Consider the following 20,121-nt stretch of genomic DNA (forward strand, 5'->3'; position numbering starts at 1 on the left):
CCGGAAGTAGAAAATAAGAAGTGATAGTAAAGATTTAAAATAAAATAAACGTTAGTAAAACTTAAGATCCTTACATACTTCCCGCCAGATTTAATTAGTTTTAAACTGAGGTCTAAAACGACCTTGTTGAAAACTTTTAGCTCTAGAATCTAACGCGAGGCCTAATCTTTTACAAACATTTCTCACTAGAAACTTGAAATTAAAAAAAAAAAAAAAAAGAAATTTGTTTTTACAATAGCAGCTCCAAGGACACGCAATGTTTCATCTGTACTGCATCTAAACAGCAGCTTTTATTCAAATCTGGTTCCTTCCAGAGATCTGGAAGGAAAACTAGTTTAATGAAATGTTACACAATGTAATGGCAAGTAACATGCATATTTATATTTCTCTTAACATTCTTATTTCATTCATGACTATTTTAATTATCTCTCCCCGTGCTCTCTGACATGTGTTGTAAAAGAAGACCAAACACGAATGTGTTTATGTATACGTGTTCAACACTTCCTCCTACAATCAAAACACTAACGTGTTAAAAATTCAACATACCAAGACCTCGTAACACACCCTAACTTCAACTCTAAACCCTGAGGTACTATTCTGAAAGTGGCTAACTCTGAAGTGTAGCGTCAGAGAACCTAACTACATTCATTCAACCTTTAACACATATTCACCATGATTTGGTCTTTTTACAGTCACACGAATAAAAAAAATTTAACATTACTTTCACTTTTACCATATCACGGTATTTCTTAACATTTAAAATAACAGTTCACGTTGTATATAAGAACATATTAAAATGCCGTTAATTTTAAGCATTTGAAAACATACATTAGTAGTACATTGTTAACTTCTATTCTTTTCAAATCAAGTGCCAATTCTTCTACATTGAAATACTACATTTCAAAAAGTCTTTCAGACTAAAATTTCTTTCTTGCCAGAATGTTTTAAATAAAATTTATACAATAACTTTTACAATATTTAAGTCTTTACATATTCCTATTATACATCAACTTTAGTTTTACCCGCGAGTAATTGAAAAACATGATACCAAAATCGGTAACAAATCATTTCTCGCCTTTTTGGCGATAAAGGTAGACCTCGCATGACGTAAAACTTCTTGAAATCTGCCACTTGCAGTAAGAATGAAAGATTAACTTGAGTTTGCAAAGTAACATAAAATTTTACTTATCTTTGTTATATTCGGACATTCTTTTCTGAGCCCAGTCCTGGAAGGTAGCAGAGATTCTCGTTTGATTTATTTTCCTTCTTGTGCGGGCTCGCCCTTCAGTGCCTTCCTCTAGAAGCTTTCTTTTTTTCTCCCGTTCGGTCACCCTTGCATACCTTCTTTTTCGCCTCTGCCTGTGGTCTTGGCCGTTTGATGGCAGCTGGTCTTGGCGGAACCGGGAGACTTCTTTCGCGTTCCTGCTTGGACCTCGTTGCTGGCCGTTCAAATTTTCCTTGTAACTTTTCTTCCGCCGCTGGTGGCCCTTCCGCAGTTCGGCGACATTTGCTGCGGAGAGTCCTGTCGGATGAGTAGATCTTCCGTTTTAGAGCCGGATTATAGTTGCCGTCTTTTTTCCTGGCTCTCTTTGCATACGTCGTCCTTCTCCTTTCTTCATTCTGGGGGTGTTCGTGAGCTCTCTCTTCTGGACGGTGGAACGGCTTCTTTTTCTTGTTACCTTTAATTTTCCAGCGGGGAAACTTTCTTTTCACTTGCTCCTGCCTCTTAATGGCTTGCCCTTGTACTTGTCGTTGTTCCACATCTGGAGCTTGTGCCCGCCGTGTCTGCCGTGCCGGATCCTGCAAAAGATCTGTAAATATTTGCATTTTATTACGATCATAGTAGGGTTTGATTTGATCAATGTTTGCGGAGCAGGTTTCACCATTCCTGGCTTTTAACACTACTACAGCGTGAGTTATTTTTTCTATGACATATGGATCTTCAAATCGTGGAAAAAATTTGGCAGTTTTATCTTCTGGTGCTGAAGAAAGTGAATGCTTAATTTTTAACACTTCATCCCCTACTTTATAAGTTACTCCCCGTCGTTTCAAGTCATAATACAGCTTTTGTTTTCTCTGTGCTACTTCAGTATTCTTTTTTGCTTCTTTAATTAGTTTTTCTATATCAGCCATTTTAAATTCTGTGGCTCTTTGTTGCACATAAAATAATTTATCTAACGGCGTTATAATCTTTCTACCTAAAAATAACTCAGCAGGAGTTTTGCCCGTTGTATCATGTTTTGCGGTCCTAAGGGCGAAAGCAAATTCATTGAGATAGTTATCCCAGCTTTTATGAAAATTGTTAACATAACTACGGATAATTTTCACTATATTTCTATTCACCCGTTCCGCTATATTTGATTGCGGCCGATACGGGACCATTTTTAAATGACGTATGCCCAGTTTTTGGCACATGTCTTCAAATACATTACTTACAAATTGAGGACCATTATCCGATATAACTTATAGGGGCGCTCCGTATTTTAAAATATATTTATTTAAAATAGAATCAGTAACTAATTTCGCGGAGTCTCGCTTTAAGGGAACAATTTCGGTCCACTTACTAAAATGATCAACCATAACAAGGACATAGCGACTTTTATTTAACTGACTTTTTGGGAAAGGGCCCAATAAATCGATGCCAATTATTTCATTTGGAAATTCCGATTTAATACTATTTAGAAACCCGGCCGGGCGGAAATTAATATAATTAACTGCTTGACATGTTGGGCAGGACTGGACATACGCCCTTGTTAACTTTTGCAATTCAGGAAAATAGACTGCCTCGCGTACGCGTTGGATAGGTTTTCGAATACCAGCATGAAAAGCTAAAGGGCTGCCATGGAGCTCCTGCAGGATATTTAATCTAAGACTAGCTGGGATAACAGGTCGAAATTCGTTGTTGGAATTCGTAGTTTTTGTATAAAATAATAGACCATCTATTAGTTCGTTATGGGCCGCCCTATTTCTTATCGCCACAATATCTTGGTGGCTAAAATTTTCAGGATCCTTTAAATACTAATAAATGCTTTCAAACTCAGGATCCTTACCCAGTTCGGTTATTACAGTTTCTCGGGAATTTATTGTACATGCTGTGAGCATTGCCACCTTTACAGTATTACCTTCTTCATCTATTTTAATTCTGGATAGGGCATCTGCTACGATATATTCCTTTCCGGGGGTATGCTTGATTACCAGATTATATTCTTGTAGCTTGAGTGCCCATCTTATTAACCTTGGGGATAAGTTTTTCCCTGAGTACAATCTAGTTACCGCCGCATGATCAGAGTACACTGTTATTGGCGCCTTTCCAAAATAGACTCGGAACTTTTGCACTACTAACAGAACTGCAAGTGCCTCTCTCTCGGTCGCGGAATAGTTTCTTTGTGTTTGATTTAAAGTTCGGCTAAAAAATGCCACGGGCTGCTGATTTTGCCACGGGAGCATAACTACTTGAGATGGGCGTTATGATCTTTTTACGTAGCATATCGGTGATATACTATTCTATAATTTTTTCCTTATTCTTATCATACCGGTATGCTTTGTGGCGAACTGGCATTGAATCTCCGGTGTCAATACTATGGTTAGTAACCTGAGTAAATCCTGGAATATCACTAAATAACGAAGCAAATTCACTTACCACTTGTCGGATTCTTTGTTGCTCTTCATTAGGCAGGTGGTCAAGGTTTAACATCGGCTGTTCAGCCTTTTCTTCACGAACTCGTTTCATTGTCAGCTTAAGAGACGCTTCATTAAAATCTAGCGTTGCTTGTGCCTCTGAAAGAAAATCTATTCCTAAGATAATATGTGCTTGCAGATTCTTTACTATGAAAAACATAACCTTTACTTGTTCGTCCTTGATACGGACATACAGCGGTAATTTACCTATACACTTACATCTTTCTCCTTGCGCAGCTAACACTGTCGTATTATCCGAATTATATATACGATATTTACGAAAATACTTCCTAAAAAAATCTTCTGCCACACAGGAATACTGCGCGCCTGTATCCAGGAATGCGGTGGCTGGGATATTATTTACCAACACTTCAATCTTCGGAAGAGTCAAATTTTTCACCATTACTGTATTTAACTTGAAGGAATAGGGGTTTTCGTGGCCTTCGGATTTTCGCACCCTCCAGTCAGCAGAAATCCGTTTTAGTTTAAATTATTTTTCATTCCCGTGCTTTCCTTCTTTTTCCACTGGCCTTGAGACTTTTTCCTGGATTGCTATTGAACTGTCGACGTTCGCCGGCTTTTTTTGAATGCTCGGGTTTCCTTGCCCACTGATTCGCTTTGCTTCCGTAGCCGTGTGCTTGAGTTTGCTGTAGTCTTGGCGCACCAAATTGGTTTCGCAGTTGATATTGACGTCTTCTTTCAATGTCCGCCGTTCTTCTACTTTCAAACTGGATTGCTAGCTCAAATAACTTTTCCAGTGTAGTCGGATTTCTTAATTCAATAAAGTCTTGCACTTGGGGCAGTAACCTCGGCAAACTCACTTGAATTATCTCAGGATCCGGACGGTTTCCATACAAGATCTTGAAGACGTGAATTTTTCTTAAAATACAGCTTGAGAGATTTTCGATTCTTTGCTGATATATGCTGAAAAGTTCCGTTTCTAAATTCGCACGATCCCTTACGTCAGGGAAGGCTTTTACTAGGGCAGTCTTGAAATTCTCGTAAGTATAGGTGGGACTTCCTGCTTGACCCAAGAGACTTCTGCCTATACATTTGAACCAATTAAGCGCTTGGCCCCTCAAAGCGCTGGTAGCTAAGGTAACTTTTTGAAATTCGTGCACGGGGTAGAGCATGAAGTGGTCATCCAATTTTTCCAAAAAACTGATTACCGGTGAGTTTCCATTAAATGTTGCTTCTAGTTTCATCGACGCGCGCATGGTCTGGACGATGTAACCAAATCTTTCCAGGGCGGCAGCTGGCATTTCTGGATTCTGAGCCGCTTCTGCAGGCAGCACAGGTTCTTCTTGAAACTCGGCCATGGTTATTCTTCTTCGTTGGGCGCCACTATCAGGTTCAATGTTCCGTCTTACTTTCTTCGGGAATATGCAAGGACCTGACTCGGAACAGAGAGCTTACTAAAGCTATGTTCAATAACTGTGGGAAGTAGACAGGATACACAAGAAAGTATACAAAACCCTTTATTTTTCTCTCTTTACAATAACTTCCGTACTTTGGAATACAAAGTCCCACTACTTGTGGTCTAAACGTAAGAATATAAAAATATTTAACTAAACTCTAACTTAACTTTGGAATAATAAACGTGGAAGATTGGCCGTATATTAACAGGAAGCCGTATGTAGTACAGAGAACTGTTAACACTACAATACGTTTAAAAATTATCACGAGGATTAAAACTCTGGCCTGGAAGGCAACCAGCAACTGAGTAAAACTTCTAAGGTAAGCGGCCTGCTTCGACTAACTCCTTCCTCTCTCTCGCTTGGCAAAAAGCCACATCTTAAGTACTTGGCGTTCGCCACACAAATTTTGCATAAATAAGTTAACGCTTTTAATTCTGGCCAGAAGTAGAAAATAAGAAGTGATAGTAAAGATTTAAAATAAAATAAACGTTAGTAAAACTTAAGATCCTTACATAGTTGATGCAAAACTATTGGCAGGTATAACTCACGCCAAACCATATGGTTCATTAAATATAGAAAAAATTGAGTGTGTTGGACATATTCAAAAACGAATGGGAATATGGCTACGCAAATTAAAACTTGAAAGAAAAAAAGTGAAATTAAATGACGGTAAAATCTGTCTGGGAAAGGGAGACTAACAGATAAGTTAATAAATGAAATAACTTCGTATTATGGTAATGCGATTAGAGAATATAATGAGTCTGTTAGTGATATGAGAAAAGCCATTTGGGCAATTTACTACCACAAAATATCGAGTGATGAAAAGCCGATTCATGACGTTTGTCCTACAAATGAAACCACATGGTGCAAATACAATAAAGCTAAGCAAAATAAAGCTGATTATAAGCATATAAATTCTGAACCAGTCGCTGTAATGGAGGCAATAAAGCCAGTTTTTATAGATTTGTCACAACCTTCGTTATATAGACGTTGCCTTGGCGGCAAAACACAAAATAATAATGAATCATTTAATTCCTTAATTTGGAAATTTTGTCCAAAGACATGTCGTGCTGGTAGTAGGATAGTTCAAATTGCTGGAAATGAAGCAGTAATTGCTTTTAACGAAAGGTCTGTTGGTAGACATTCTGTAAAAATGAGCTACAGCTTTTTAGAAGTAAGTTTTCTATTGAAGGATTTTTACAAATTGATAACAAGAGAATAGATAACGCAGAAAAGAAAGGCTTGTCAGAAACAAAACAATAGCTAAGCTTGAAAGGCAGCAAAAAATGTCAGAAGTGCAGGAATCCATAAAAATGATGGGGATGTTTATTGTGCTGGTGCGTTTTAATTTGTAAATAAAATTTTAGCAGTTTAGCATACAATTTGAAGTAAGTCGTAAAAGATTTTTTCACCCATGTTAAATAATATGTATATTATACAATATAATGCATATCATATGCTTAAATGCTTGAGTTTATTGACCTAAAGTGGTTATGTAAAAATAAATTTTTGTGCAAATATGCCACATGTATTTTAATATACGGCTATCATTCTGTCATGGTAATGTATATAGCAAGGTAAATTTAACGTGTTTCATACTAACAAAAGCTTCTGCAATTTATTAGGATTTATACTTTTTAAATGTATTTTCAAAATAAATATACTATGCACTTTATTATTAGAAAGTTATATACTGAAGTATTGGCATTAAAACTCAAATTTCTTAAAACACGATTTTTCGCAGTTGTATACATAGCATTTAAAGTATGCTAAAGTTACATTGTGGAAGAACTATTAAATGTTTTATATGTTTGATATACAGTAATATATTACAGAGAACTTTAGCTAAGACATTTGGCTATAAGTAAATTCTTATTTGTAAGGAAGTTTTAGTTTTATCATTCTTAGTCGATATGTTATACTTCGATGAATGTAGCAGTTTAGCATACAATTTCAAATAAGTCGTAAAGGTTTTTTCCCACCTATGTTTAAATAATATTGCATAATATGATACATATCATATGCTTAAATGCTTGAAAGTACTCAACTGATGTGGTTATGTAAAAATAAATTATTTGTTCAAATATGCTACACGTATTTTAATACACGGCTATCATTCTGTCATGGTATTTTATATAGAATGGTAATTTTAATGTGTTTCATATTGACAAAAGCTTATGCAATTTATTAGGATTTATACTTTTTAAATATATCATTTTGAAAATAAATATACTATGCACTTTATTATTAGAAAGTTGTATACTGAAATATTTGCATCAAAACTCGATTTTCTTAAAATGCATTTTTTCCCAGTTGTATACATAGCATTTAGAGTATGCTAAAGTTACCCTGTGGAAGAACTATTAAATGATTTATATGTTTGATATACAATAATACATTACAGAGAACTTTACCTGAAACATTTGCCTATAAGTAAGTTCCAATTTGTAAGAAAAATTTTAGTTGTATCATTGATAGCGTAGAAGTTTCAAATCATTTTTAGTTGATATGTTATACTTTGATGATGGCAGCTTATTTTACATTAATTATGCTTATACCAACTATTGGAAATTGTATAATATTACAATATCTCTCAGAAAATAAGCATTTTATATATTTTATGACAAGAGAAGTATTTAAAAAAATATTTACATTAAAACTTGATTATCTCAAAACATAAATTTTCACTGTTGCGCGCATGATATTTTAAAAACGGTTCTTGGTACACACTTTAAATTTAATGGACTTCTTTATATGAGTATTATCATCTAACTGAACCAAAAATACATTGAATATTTTAATAGTCAAAAGTTTTACGCATGGAAATATTAAAAATTTTTTATTAAAATGCATTGTATAAATTTAGTTCTAAATAAAATGAGAATTTAACATGAAATTCTTAAGATTTTTGGTTCACAGTAGTCTTTAGATGCTATACAAGCTGTATATTAACTATGAAGTTAAAATATATAACAGAATGTTTTAAATTGTGCACGCAAAGTGGGAGTATTACGTGAACATATAATAAATTACCTCACAAAGAAGATTAAATTATAAAAACATTTGTGGCAACACAAACTATTTGCTTACTAATTCAGCTGTGCTATGTAGTGAGCTGTAAAAAACTGGAAGTAATAGCTTTAAAAATAAATATGTTATCCCAATCCTTACAACAGGATCATATTCAGAGGTTTTGAGGGTTTTAAGGTGTACGAGACCCCTTAACGTAGTTCAATGGAGAACGTGATGCAACCACTTCGCATTCCCCAATGACTTTAGCTTTGGCACTTACGTTTCAACCGTCACCGGAATGACGGCCTTGATAATTCAACGAAAGAACATATTATTAGTACTCATTTCGTGCTCTTAACGTTCTTAGCATATTTCATAATGCCTTACCGGAAATTTCTGTTTTCAGCTATAATCCTGGAAGGAAAAGTTCTGTTCATGCTGGTTCTATCATCTCGACTTGAGGTTTTGGATGATGGTAAATTACTCATGTATCGATTGTTATACTAAGGGAACTCTATTTGTATGCCTCATGATTGAAAAGTCCATTATTGCCACCAACCATAACAGAAATCTGAAAGGATTTTATGTGGGACTTCTCAATATCTGGCAATCTCTGGCAAATTCCGCTCAACATCCACGATTTGTTTTCGTGACTTCTTGCTGATTAGCAGCATTATCTTCTGTGTCCTAATGTGTTCTGCAGTTCTTTCGTAAGTGTTCATCACCACTGCAGTTCTAGCATACTAAGGTCGCTTTCGTCTGACGTCTGTTCCGCCTCAAGGCACTTACTTAAGTGGGTAGACTGCCTGGACGAGCTGTCACTTGTCCACTAGTTTCTGGGCTGGAGTAATTCCGATTGGGCAATGGTGTGTGCAAGTTTCTAAAAGGACTGCCACGTTTTTCATGGCGTACACTCTAGGCATTTTTTAAATCTTTGAGATCCACTATTCGCAGTTGTTTCTATACCTCAGGTTCCCGTATGCCACCGAGGAAGTATTTCATGGATTGTACTTCACGTATTTCTGTTGAGCAGTCAAAAAAGTAGAGATGGGACAGCATTTCGATATCAGTGGCGAGCTTCTGGATTATTTTGGTGAGCTTATGCTATCGAGATATTAACTGCAGCCTTCTGTAGCCTTTTAAACACTTCTTAGTAGAGCTTTCGCGTACCGGGTACAGCATCAAAATCTAGCCTCTGGGTTTCTAGAAGAGTGGGACCGATATCGTCTTCTTCTATTCTCAGAGAAGCTGCGAAATTACAGGTTTGTCTTCGGAATCCTACCCATTTCCATTTGGAGCTATACAGAACTGGGCCTTCTCCATATGCCAAATGTTTTTTCCATCACACGTGGAAAGCATGAGAAATGGGTCGGAAAACATAGGTACCAATTTAAAGGTATCAGAATCGTCTCCAGTTCTCATTATGAATGTGTTCAAGCTGTCAGATTCTTTGGCGACAACAGCAGAAACTCTGTCATCGATTTGTTGTTCGACATCAGAAACTCTTCCTTTGATTTGTAGTTTGACAGCATTAACTCTTTCTTTATTTTGCTGTTTGACAACAGAAACACGTTCTCCAGTTTCTCTAACTCTCCTTTCGACCATGTTATTTCTGCTTTCAAAGTCCTCGAAAATATTCTACTGTTGTCTTTTATTTCTTCTTGACAGGCTTAAGTATCAATTTTGGATAGATTCCATCTTTCCTTGAACTGGTATTATTTCCCCTTTCCCTCTTTTGTTGGACGCATTTATCTCTTCTGTAAAGGAATCAACCTCTCCTTTTATATCTTCCTGGAACGCAGCAAAGACTGTCACAAACTGCCTCAGATGCTCCTCAATTGTTCTTGTCATTAGCATTCTGTCCTACTTCTAACACCCAAAATTGTTCCTGGCACATAGGTTCGTAAAGCATGCGGAAGAGCTGGTAGCTTGTTAGAATTTATTTGTCCCGAAAAAACACTAAACAATTCCGGAGTTTTTCGAAATGTACGAGTAAAAAAATATAATTCCAAAAATATACGAAATATAAAGGGACACTGCTAGTAGTTATCACTTTAAAGTGCTGAGAATGATGAAGAAAATACGATGAAAAGCGCACGTAAAGAGCGAACATAAATCTGTCAATACTCCTTACTCTATGCTGAACTGCAAAATTCAGAACTGAAGTTCATTCTGGTCTTATCTCATTTTCTCACTCTCCATACCAAAAGCCCGAAACTGACAAAACTGTTGGACGTTCGAAATTTTGGAAGAGAAAACAAATGAAGCCACAAGGAAAAATCTACATGGCTTATAATGATTGTCACATTAAAAAAACTATAAACTGTATTTACAGTGGTACCTCGATATACGAGTGCCCCAACATACGAGTGTTTTGAGACAGGAGCTACCGAGCGAGCGATGTTTTTGCTTTGAGACGAGAGCAAGATTTGAGATACGAGGAATCGCACACTACACCGCTGTACACGACCGCAACATGCGCGCGCATGTAGGTTTCGTGTGCAGCGTCTAACAGTTTCTCCCACCTCAGACTAGTCCTCAGTCTGAGTGCTTGTTTCCCTCGTTTTGGAAGCATTTTTGATAAGTTGGGATCGCGTTTTTTGCTTTTTGTACATTTAGAAAACATTATCATATTTATTTTTATAACCCTGGGTCCAAAGAAGATGATGATGTCTATTGAATTAAAGCGTTAAATAATAGAAAACCATGAGCAAGGTGTGCGAGTAATTGACTTGGGGACGATGTACGGGCGTAACACATCAATGATATTTACTGTGCTTGAACAAAAGGATAAAGTATAACGCCAACTAAGGGCGTTACAATAACTTTTAAGCTCCGACTTCTCTCCGTCAAGACATGGAAAAACTACTGATGGTGTGAGTGAGAGAGAAGCAGCTTCAAGGAGGAACCTTAACACAAAGCATCATATGTGAGGAGGCACTATTACGAGTTATTTACGAGCGATTTACGGTTATTTTCTAAAGAAGATCCCACACACTTCTACAAACGTAGAATCGGAAGACCCGTTTAAAGCCAGTCGGGGCTGGTTTGACAAGGCCTGGCTGGGTGTTACAACGTCTGCATGGAAGAAGCTGTGGCCTGAGGCTGTAGCTGAAAGAGAATTCGAAGGATTGGAACCCAAAGTGTCAGTGGTAGAGAAGCTTGTTTCTCTGGGAAAATCCATGAGTCTGGAGGTGGAGGAGAGAGATGTGAACGAACTCGTAGAGGAACAGTCTCAGGAGCTGACAACCGAGGAGTTACACGATCTGCATTTCCAGCAGCATACGGTGGTTCAACGAAAAATTAGTTTTGAAGAGGAGCCAGAGATAGAGGAGGTTATCCCTACAAGAGATATAAAACAGATCTTGAGAATGTGGGATAAAGTTGTAGAGTTCGTGGATAAAAATCACCGCGAAAAAGTTGCAACTAGTCCTAAATCGGAGTTGTTCAACTAAACTTGCATAACTCGATTCCGCAATACCTTGACAGGTAGGAAGAAACAAACCTCCTTGGACAGTTTTTTTAAACGATCTGCGGGTGAAAATGAGCAGATCATGACAAAAAGAGCAAAGACCAGTGACAAAAATTAAGCGCTTCCGTAGGCACTTTTTCTTTTAATTATGTTTTTATAGAATATGTATTTGTTATTTATAAATAAATGTTTCTTCTTGTTTTTGAATAAGAAACTACATTTTTCTTATTCAAAAACACTTAAAAAAACAGCTGAGGTCGTGTTTTGGGAGCTGGAACGGATTAATGGCATTTCGATTACTTTCAATGCGGAAAATTGCTTTGAGATACGAGCAAGGTTACGAAACATATTAAACTCGTATGTCGAGGTACCACTGTACTTAATTATATAATCGTTAGCAAGCAGATAGTAATAAATAATTTTAAAACTGTGCTGCTATCAATACAAATTATGTTGACTAGTATAATTAATTTAGAATTATGCGAATACATATAATATAAGATGATGTATGTTACTACAGATACGTGTTAATATAATACATATATAAGTCTGTGCATATATATGAAATCATAATTCTTTTTATACCAGTTAACAGTTAGAATTACTGAACAACCATGAAAGGTTCCCCAAGAATGAAATATGGTGTAACAATGAACACTTAGTTTAGAAATTCGATTCTATTATATATTGTTGTAAAAGTCATTGTAAGAGTGAAAATTCTTCATTCTGCCTTAATGCGATTTTTTGCGTTTAATGCGTTGTTTGGTGATTTTATGATCCCGAATTATATTGATGTGATATATTAATACTGCATTTCTAGATATACGTTTTTTGAGAAACGAGTCAAAGCGATTGATTTTTTGTAAAAATTTGGATTTATCCTTATTTTATTGACGTGCACCAGCACTGAATTGAGAATGGCTTGTGCTATGCTTCGATGGATGAAGAAGCGTTTGTAAGTAATGAATATTATGAACGTTTCAACATATTTAAATGAATAGTATTAAAAGTATATATTTACTTATATCATATACTAATAGTTTATGGTAAATTTTTCATTATAATTCTCATCACAGTTTCGTTTCTCATTCTATTGCATTTCTATAGCGGTACATAAATTTTGTGGTTTACATATTGTAGATTGCATCAGTTTTGCAGCGCAATTTATTCCTCGGTATGTTACTTGTAGTGTTATTAGAAATTCCATTATTTTTGTATTTTTTCTGCAATTGGTAGTATCTGATTAGGAAATTTATGTTTTATTTCAAGATATATATGAAGTTGGTTATATCAAGTGTTAAATAAACGTTGTTATTCGGGCAATAGCGTTAGCTTTATCGAGATACATAAATGCAATTCTTATTTCTTAAATACTCAAGATATAAAGACACACTCGAATAGTAGATTCACTCACTTTACGTTTTTTAAGGGTTATATATATACATTAAGGGCGTGTTCAAAACAACCATTGACGAGTAGTCTTGGCGTAATTCGTATTCATACCAAGATTATCCATTTCTCAAGGCAATAATTTTTGTTATTTTTCCTAAACCGTTTACGAAAATATAATTTTCCAAATCCTGAACTCTTATGCATGGAAAGGCAGATTTTAAGATATTTGTTTTGCAATTTGATGCAAAATTCGTATTTTTAAAACACTGATGTATATGTTCTTTTTTTAAAATTCTGCCAGTATATAACATTATATAACATTTTTGTGTTATCACCATTTATAGTTGTCGCTTGCTGTACAGCCTGCTGAATACATTTTACTTTCTAGGTATCTACAATTACATCGTGTTGTTTCGGTACGAACAGGGGCGAAGTATTCATCACTTAGATACATTTAAAGATAATTAATTAATTTTTTCTGATTTTGATATCTATAATATATAGACAGGATTACTGATAAGAAATGTAAGAAAATAGTAAATGAAGAAGTAAATAGAAAAATTTCTTTCAGGTATTGTGAGATGTCAATATAAACTTCATACATTTTACTAGGGGGCTGTTGACAAAGCAAAATCTTTACTATATATGTCTACGAGCTCTACGTATACAGTGTGTTGCTCAAAGTAAACTTCCTGCATTGTGAAGAGTACTACGTGTATGTCGTGATGCGTTCATGCGAAGCTTGTTCCCTCGTATGAGCTCTGCCTCTTCGAACCGAAATTGTCCGTAATCTGCAGCGTCTTGAGTTGTTTATGCAGCTTCTTGAGCTGTTCTGGTATTTCCTGTCGAATCTGACGATGACGCGGACAGTCTTGCATCCTTCGTTTACTTGCGACTTCTTCCCGTCATCGCGCATATTCTTTTGACGGTCCGCTTGCCTAATGGGCCTCCGTTTTGCTTCTGCTTACCTTTCCGGAGCACGCAGTGATTCTTGGTTTTCTGAATGTCTTTTGCGTCTGCTACTAGTTTCTGATACAGTTTGAGCAAGTGAAGTTTCTTGAGTTGTTGCTTGTCTGCTGGAACTCCTATTCGTTTCTTCTTCAGTTTCTTGAATGCGTAACCTTTCTGGTCACTATGCTTGCCTGCTGAGTTTCTAGTTGTATCTTCATTCATTTTTGAAGCATACAAGTTTTCTTGTACTTGCCTGCTGAGTCTCCTAGTGCTTTTTACTTCATTTTTTCTGTAGCTCGCTGTAACATTTGTGCTGTCTTCTTGCGTTCAGACATTTTCGTAAATTGAAAAAAAAATTATGTAACTGTAGTAAAGTAACATTGCATCTAAAACGTTAAATACTTACAGAAGTTTAAACTTCTACTCAGAAAGGAACTGTACAATAAAAGAAATTAAATTTTTATAAATAAATTTAGAATAGCAAAATATGCATAAAACATTTCATTATGAAGAAAATGTATTCATTCTTTCCAAGCAAAAAGTGATTCTTAAATAAATGTTTCTTGCCAAGTCAGGAAACAAAGACCTTTGACACTTCAGGTAATACATTTTAGGTCATGATTTAAATTTATTTTAATATAACAAATTTTCAAAATCTCAATAAAAGAATTAACGTAGCGATAGCATATCGTATCACGTATCTAAAGGTGAAACATAAAAGTTGCCAAAAGCAGCTATTCATTTAAAATACTTACATTAACGAAAGATTTTCGACGTACAATGACGTTATATGGAATCACGTGCTTTCTTCAACTCAGAATATAACCGTAAATAATAATAACCATAAGTTTCACGTTTGTCAATGCTATTTATTTCATATTTTTTTAACTTAAAAATTTCTCTTAAACAAACTCTACGATATGAAAGTGAGAAGGGCCAACATTTTTCCAAATAAAGCATTTTGATTTCCAGCGCGCTAGACATCGGCCACTTGGAAAAATGAATGCGAAAAATTAGCGTTTTAAGAAATTTTATATAATATCTTGAGTGATAGTCGTAGGAAGATAACAATAGTCGAAACGTTTTACCATGGATTTTTGAAATTTGAGGGTACCTCCTTCCAAACTCAAATTCCCCCACCGGTTCCGAAGGATATGATGTTACGAAAAAAAAAAAAAAAACAAAGAGGCAGAAACCCGCATATATTTATATTGTTGATTACTCTTTACAATATTCAATTTCCTTTAAAAACATTAAGCTTCATTTAAATAAAAAGAAATTAAATTCAGACATTTTCCCTAGCTTTCAAGCTTTTATTGTATTTTTAAATATTCTTTTTGTCAGTGTTGCGCAAGTTTTCCGCGGCGTCATTAGGAGCCGTAGGTCGAAGACATTTAAGAATCATTGCTGTAAATAATGATCATATGATAAATTGCAATACGTATTCGATTCTTTTGATTAGAATTTGAGTGCAATTCTTTATACATCAGCTACTATGTCCCTTTATGTAATGACAAAGATTATTTTCAATGATTATCCGATGAGAATGATTCTTTACAATGATTATTCGATGACAATGATTATTTGCAACGAATATTAAAAGCTGATGACTATGATTACTTAAATAGAATATGCGATGACAACGATTTTTTCCAAAAACGCTTCGATCACGTCACTATTGTAGTATATCGCTATACTCCTGGGGTTGGGAATTGTACTACGGCCCTGTAATTAAGCGTTTTAAATGACGTCAAAAAAGCCACTGAGCCAGATATTTTATTAGTAACTGCTGCGTATTGGGATCGAAACCGTTATTTAAATCTTCTGAATAAAATTTGGGATAATTCCTTCTACGTCAGAAAATAAAGCAATTTGTAACACGAATTTCAACAAAATTACATGCATCGAATAACAGGATTACTTAAACGGAAAGAACAGTACAACAAATCGCTCTTTGCAGCTCGGCTTTTGTCCGACACTTGTTTTTCAGCTATCGTATCTACCCATTTGAAGATACCATGTGAAGAATCCTTTTTTAGTGTGCAAATTAATTAAATGTATGTTATGTATATATATGGAGATATTTTTTCGAATTAGGAAAGCACCAACTTCTTTTAACGGAAACAACCGAGACATTAAATTCAGTCCAATTTAATTTTTCATCTAAATCATTTCTTAATTGCAAAAGTTCATATTAATTTTCGTTGCAAAGGAGACTAGGTGTTGCTGCAAACAAATGAAATACCAAACATCATAAATTTATTGAAGTCAACAGCAGAAAAGTGTTAAACAATTAATAGATTACTTCAGTGAAACGTAATTGCATTTAAACGTATTAAATTGTTTTCAGCAGATGTAATAATCAGGAAGATCCGAAGAGATATTGTGCGTTTAATATTTCTTTTTTTTCGCTAAATTTTTATACATTTCAGTTAACGTGTAAATCTATGTTTTGAACACATGGCCCGTTAAGTGAAGAAGTCTGTGGGAAGGCAATTTTTAATCCTGTGCGGAAATTGTCCAAACGATTGATCATTCATCGGCTCAGCATACGCAGCCATGAGGTTGAGAGCCCAATCATTGCTTAGTTGCGCTCGACTGGAAATTTGATCAGCCTGGTCAACGGAAGCCACGGTTTAAAAAATTTACATGTTCTTAAATACTTGCTTATTAACTCTTGTAATATGATTAGATACTTATAGTCACAGTTCTATCACTTTCAATAATATATTTCATAAATTGTTCAAGTGCAGACACACACTTCATATTGTAGAAAAAAAATTCTCTGGAATTTTTGATGCAAATCCTAGTTTTCTTTTTCTAAGAATGGAAAGTAATGGAGAGTGCCATTTATAAAGCTTAGGTTTTGCTAGATTTGCAGGTTTTTCGCGCTCGCATTTTACGTGCCTTCTTAAGAATCTCTGGAAATGAAATGGAAACTTTCCATGATTTGTTGCCAATCTAATTGGAGAAAAAAAATGTATTCTTTACAGGGATACTTGCGGAAAGTAACTGTGGAGCAATCTTCTTGTATCTGCCTCGTCCCATCCTGTTTGTTATTTTATCAAAACGTGTTTGGAAATTTTTTTCCTGATTGCAATGTTTGATCTGAGATGATAGATGTCAATCAGACCTTCTAATATGGCATCCTGAGCTGCTGATGGCAGCAGCTTCATTTCCTATTATACCTGTATATCCTCATAATGGAATTTAGGCTAATAAGACGAATATTCATTTCCATATTTACTGTTTTTTGAAGATTTTGAATAAGTAAAGCTATTTTCTTCGTGAAACATAGCGCCTTTAAAAATCTTTGACAAAAATGTAAAAATGTAATGTAAAAATGCTCGCAAAATGTGACTTACTACTTTTGACAAAAAACGTATAAATAATCATTTATTAAATTAATGAATTCAAACATATGAACATATATATTTAATAAAATAAAAATATTTCAGCGCAAATAATTATCGACGTATATTTGAAGAAGAAGAAGAAGCAAAAATATACTTCAGCGAACAATTACTAGAAGAATTGGATCCGCAATGTTTAAGATTGCAATACGTGTCGGAGACGTAAGTCATTTCGGAAAAAATAATAAAACAAAACATAATGTTTGAGGTCCAGTTTAATTATACGTTTAATAATTTTTTGACAAAAACGCTGGTCTGGAAAATAATACGTTTTCAGATTTATAATGCGTAATGTTTTTTCATTCCTTCATTACAAAAATAGATTATAAATGTTTAAGTTGGAAAATCACATTGTGAAGAATTCAAATTTATTGTAATACCTTTTGATTATGAGGAAACTTTATTGCATTAACTAATGAAATACCTAAACAGAAAGCTAATATACAAAATACACGTGTTTAAACGGCCAGTTTGTAAAATTTGTGAATGAGAAGTAAGTGTGAAATAGTTGATATAATTAGAGTAACAAAGACAAAAAGGACTTTATGTTTATAAATAATATGCATATATATATGTATGTAAAACAAATTAAGTAAACACTGAAATCCATCCCATACTCTATTCGGAACAAAACTCATATAAATTGTTCTCTTCACCTGTTTCTGTTAGACTATATATTTCTAGATTTACAGAGATTTATGATATTATTTAGCTATAGTTTTGATAATTTACTCATCAAACATAATAAAAATTTCGAGATTCTAACTTTTCATTGCAATTATTTTTTTAATATATAATATTAAATAATTTTGAATTAATAACAAATTAAAAAATAAAAATTAATTAATTAAAATATATGTTTATGTATATATATATATATATATATATATATATATAATATATGTATATATATATATATATATATATATATTTAAACAAATTTAAATTCTTAACAAATACGTATAAAAGTAAAAAAGTAAAAAAATAAAAATATAAAAAAGCAAATTTAAATTCTAAAAAGAGGAAAAAAGCCAAATAATTTAAAATAATTTAAAAATATGCAAACATGTAAACGATTTAATTCTCGAACTAATCTACAATATCATTTAAATTCAGAAGCATAAGCAAATCAAGTGCAAAATCTATCTATGAAAAAAAATCTAATATTATATATCCCCATCACATGATTTCAGTTAAAGATGATGACTTAGCTAAGTGGGAATATAAATTTTCCTGAAACAAATATTTCTCTTACTAAACCACAATATTGTAGAACTATGCATATTTTTTCTATCTCTGTCAACGCTGGCAAGGTATTCCTATCTCTGTCGTGCTACTTTCTTCCTATTCCAACAATATGAGAAATATAAATATTCTAGAAATAGGTAAGTTTAGAATTTCAAATGAATTGGGGGCGCAAATGTGAATTGAAATAAATCTGAATATTTTCTCTTATTCATCTGCCAAATGTGCTCTGTATTATAGATCAATATGTGCGATCAGAATTCCTAACATTAATTCACACACACACACATATGCATATATATCTATATATATACGTTTATCGTATATATGTTACGGTGAAACACCGAAATCTGGAGAATGTCGGCTTTCACCGGTGAATGTCGACATTCACCATCTACTAATGGTGAATGTTGAACACATAAGAATATTACATTTTCTTCTCCGTAATTCGGTCGCGAAAAAACGCACTTGGGACTTAAAATAAGAACTTAAGAATATAAGAACTTGAAACACACTGTACATTCAAAATGAGAAAGGAAAATAATAGAAGTTAAAAATTTACTAAATTACGTGATTCAAATCTTATTATTTGCAACAACTTAAACTATTAAAACACTTTCAATTGCACAAGAGGCCCTTGCTTTTACAACTGCATTTATTTGTAGAACACTTCCTTTTGTAACGAGAGCGTGTACATATACTCCTCTCTTTTTGACCTACACCAGAGCATATCTGTGATTGTCGACATACACCGGTGAGAGTCCGAATGTACAAAAATGTAATGCAATATTCGATCATTCACCGACGTATTTGGTGAATGTTGACATTCTCCGGTGAAAGTCGACATTCTCCAGTTTCGATCTTTCACGGTAACATATATATATATATATATACGATTATATATATATAATTTATTTCCTAAACAATATTGATTAATTGATTATATTGTCTCCTAAGTTTATTTAAAGTAGAATTATTTTAAAATAGTGAATCAATACTGGTAAGTTATATTTTGAAAGATGTTTTGAGGTAACTTGAAAATAAATTGTTAATAATGTTTTAACGGGGACTAGAATTAAATCATCATGAAGAACAAAATTTCAATTTTAAAAGGAAAAATTAAATTAAAAACATGTAATCATTGTCATTGATCGGAAAATAGTTGACTTTTCAAGGGGAACAAACCAACTCCCGTATATATATATATATAATCGTTTATTGCAATTCATGATCGAAAACGCTTTCCTGGCCCCATAGTGACGAGACACAACACAAGAAAAATAGGGTACGAACAGTGTAAAGGTATTTGTTTATTATTCTTAGCGCAGCGGAAACTAAGAAATAAGAACAAAAACAGGGGATCGTCATCAAAGAAAGTATTCGAAAGTTCCTTCGGTGACTTCCTCTCGGGATACGTCAACACATTATTGCACGAAACCTGTTAGAAGTCACACAGGAACTTGTGACACATATCGTGGCAGCTGCTGGGAAAGTCCTGGGAATGCACGGTATTTTCGAGAACATCTTATGTTCGATGTGC

This window comes from Stegodyphus dumicola, chromosome 5 (genome assembly GCF_044657685.1).
Source record: "Stegodyphus dumicola isolate Sdum_Otavi_A_Nest chromosome 5, ASM4465768v1".
Classification (NCBI taxonomy): domain Eukaryota; kingdom Metazoa; phylum Arthropoda; class Arachnida; order Araneae; family Eresidae; genus Stegodyphus; species Stegodyphus dumicola.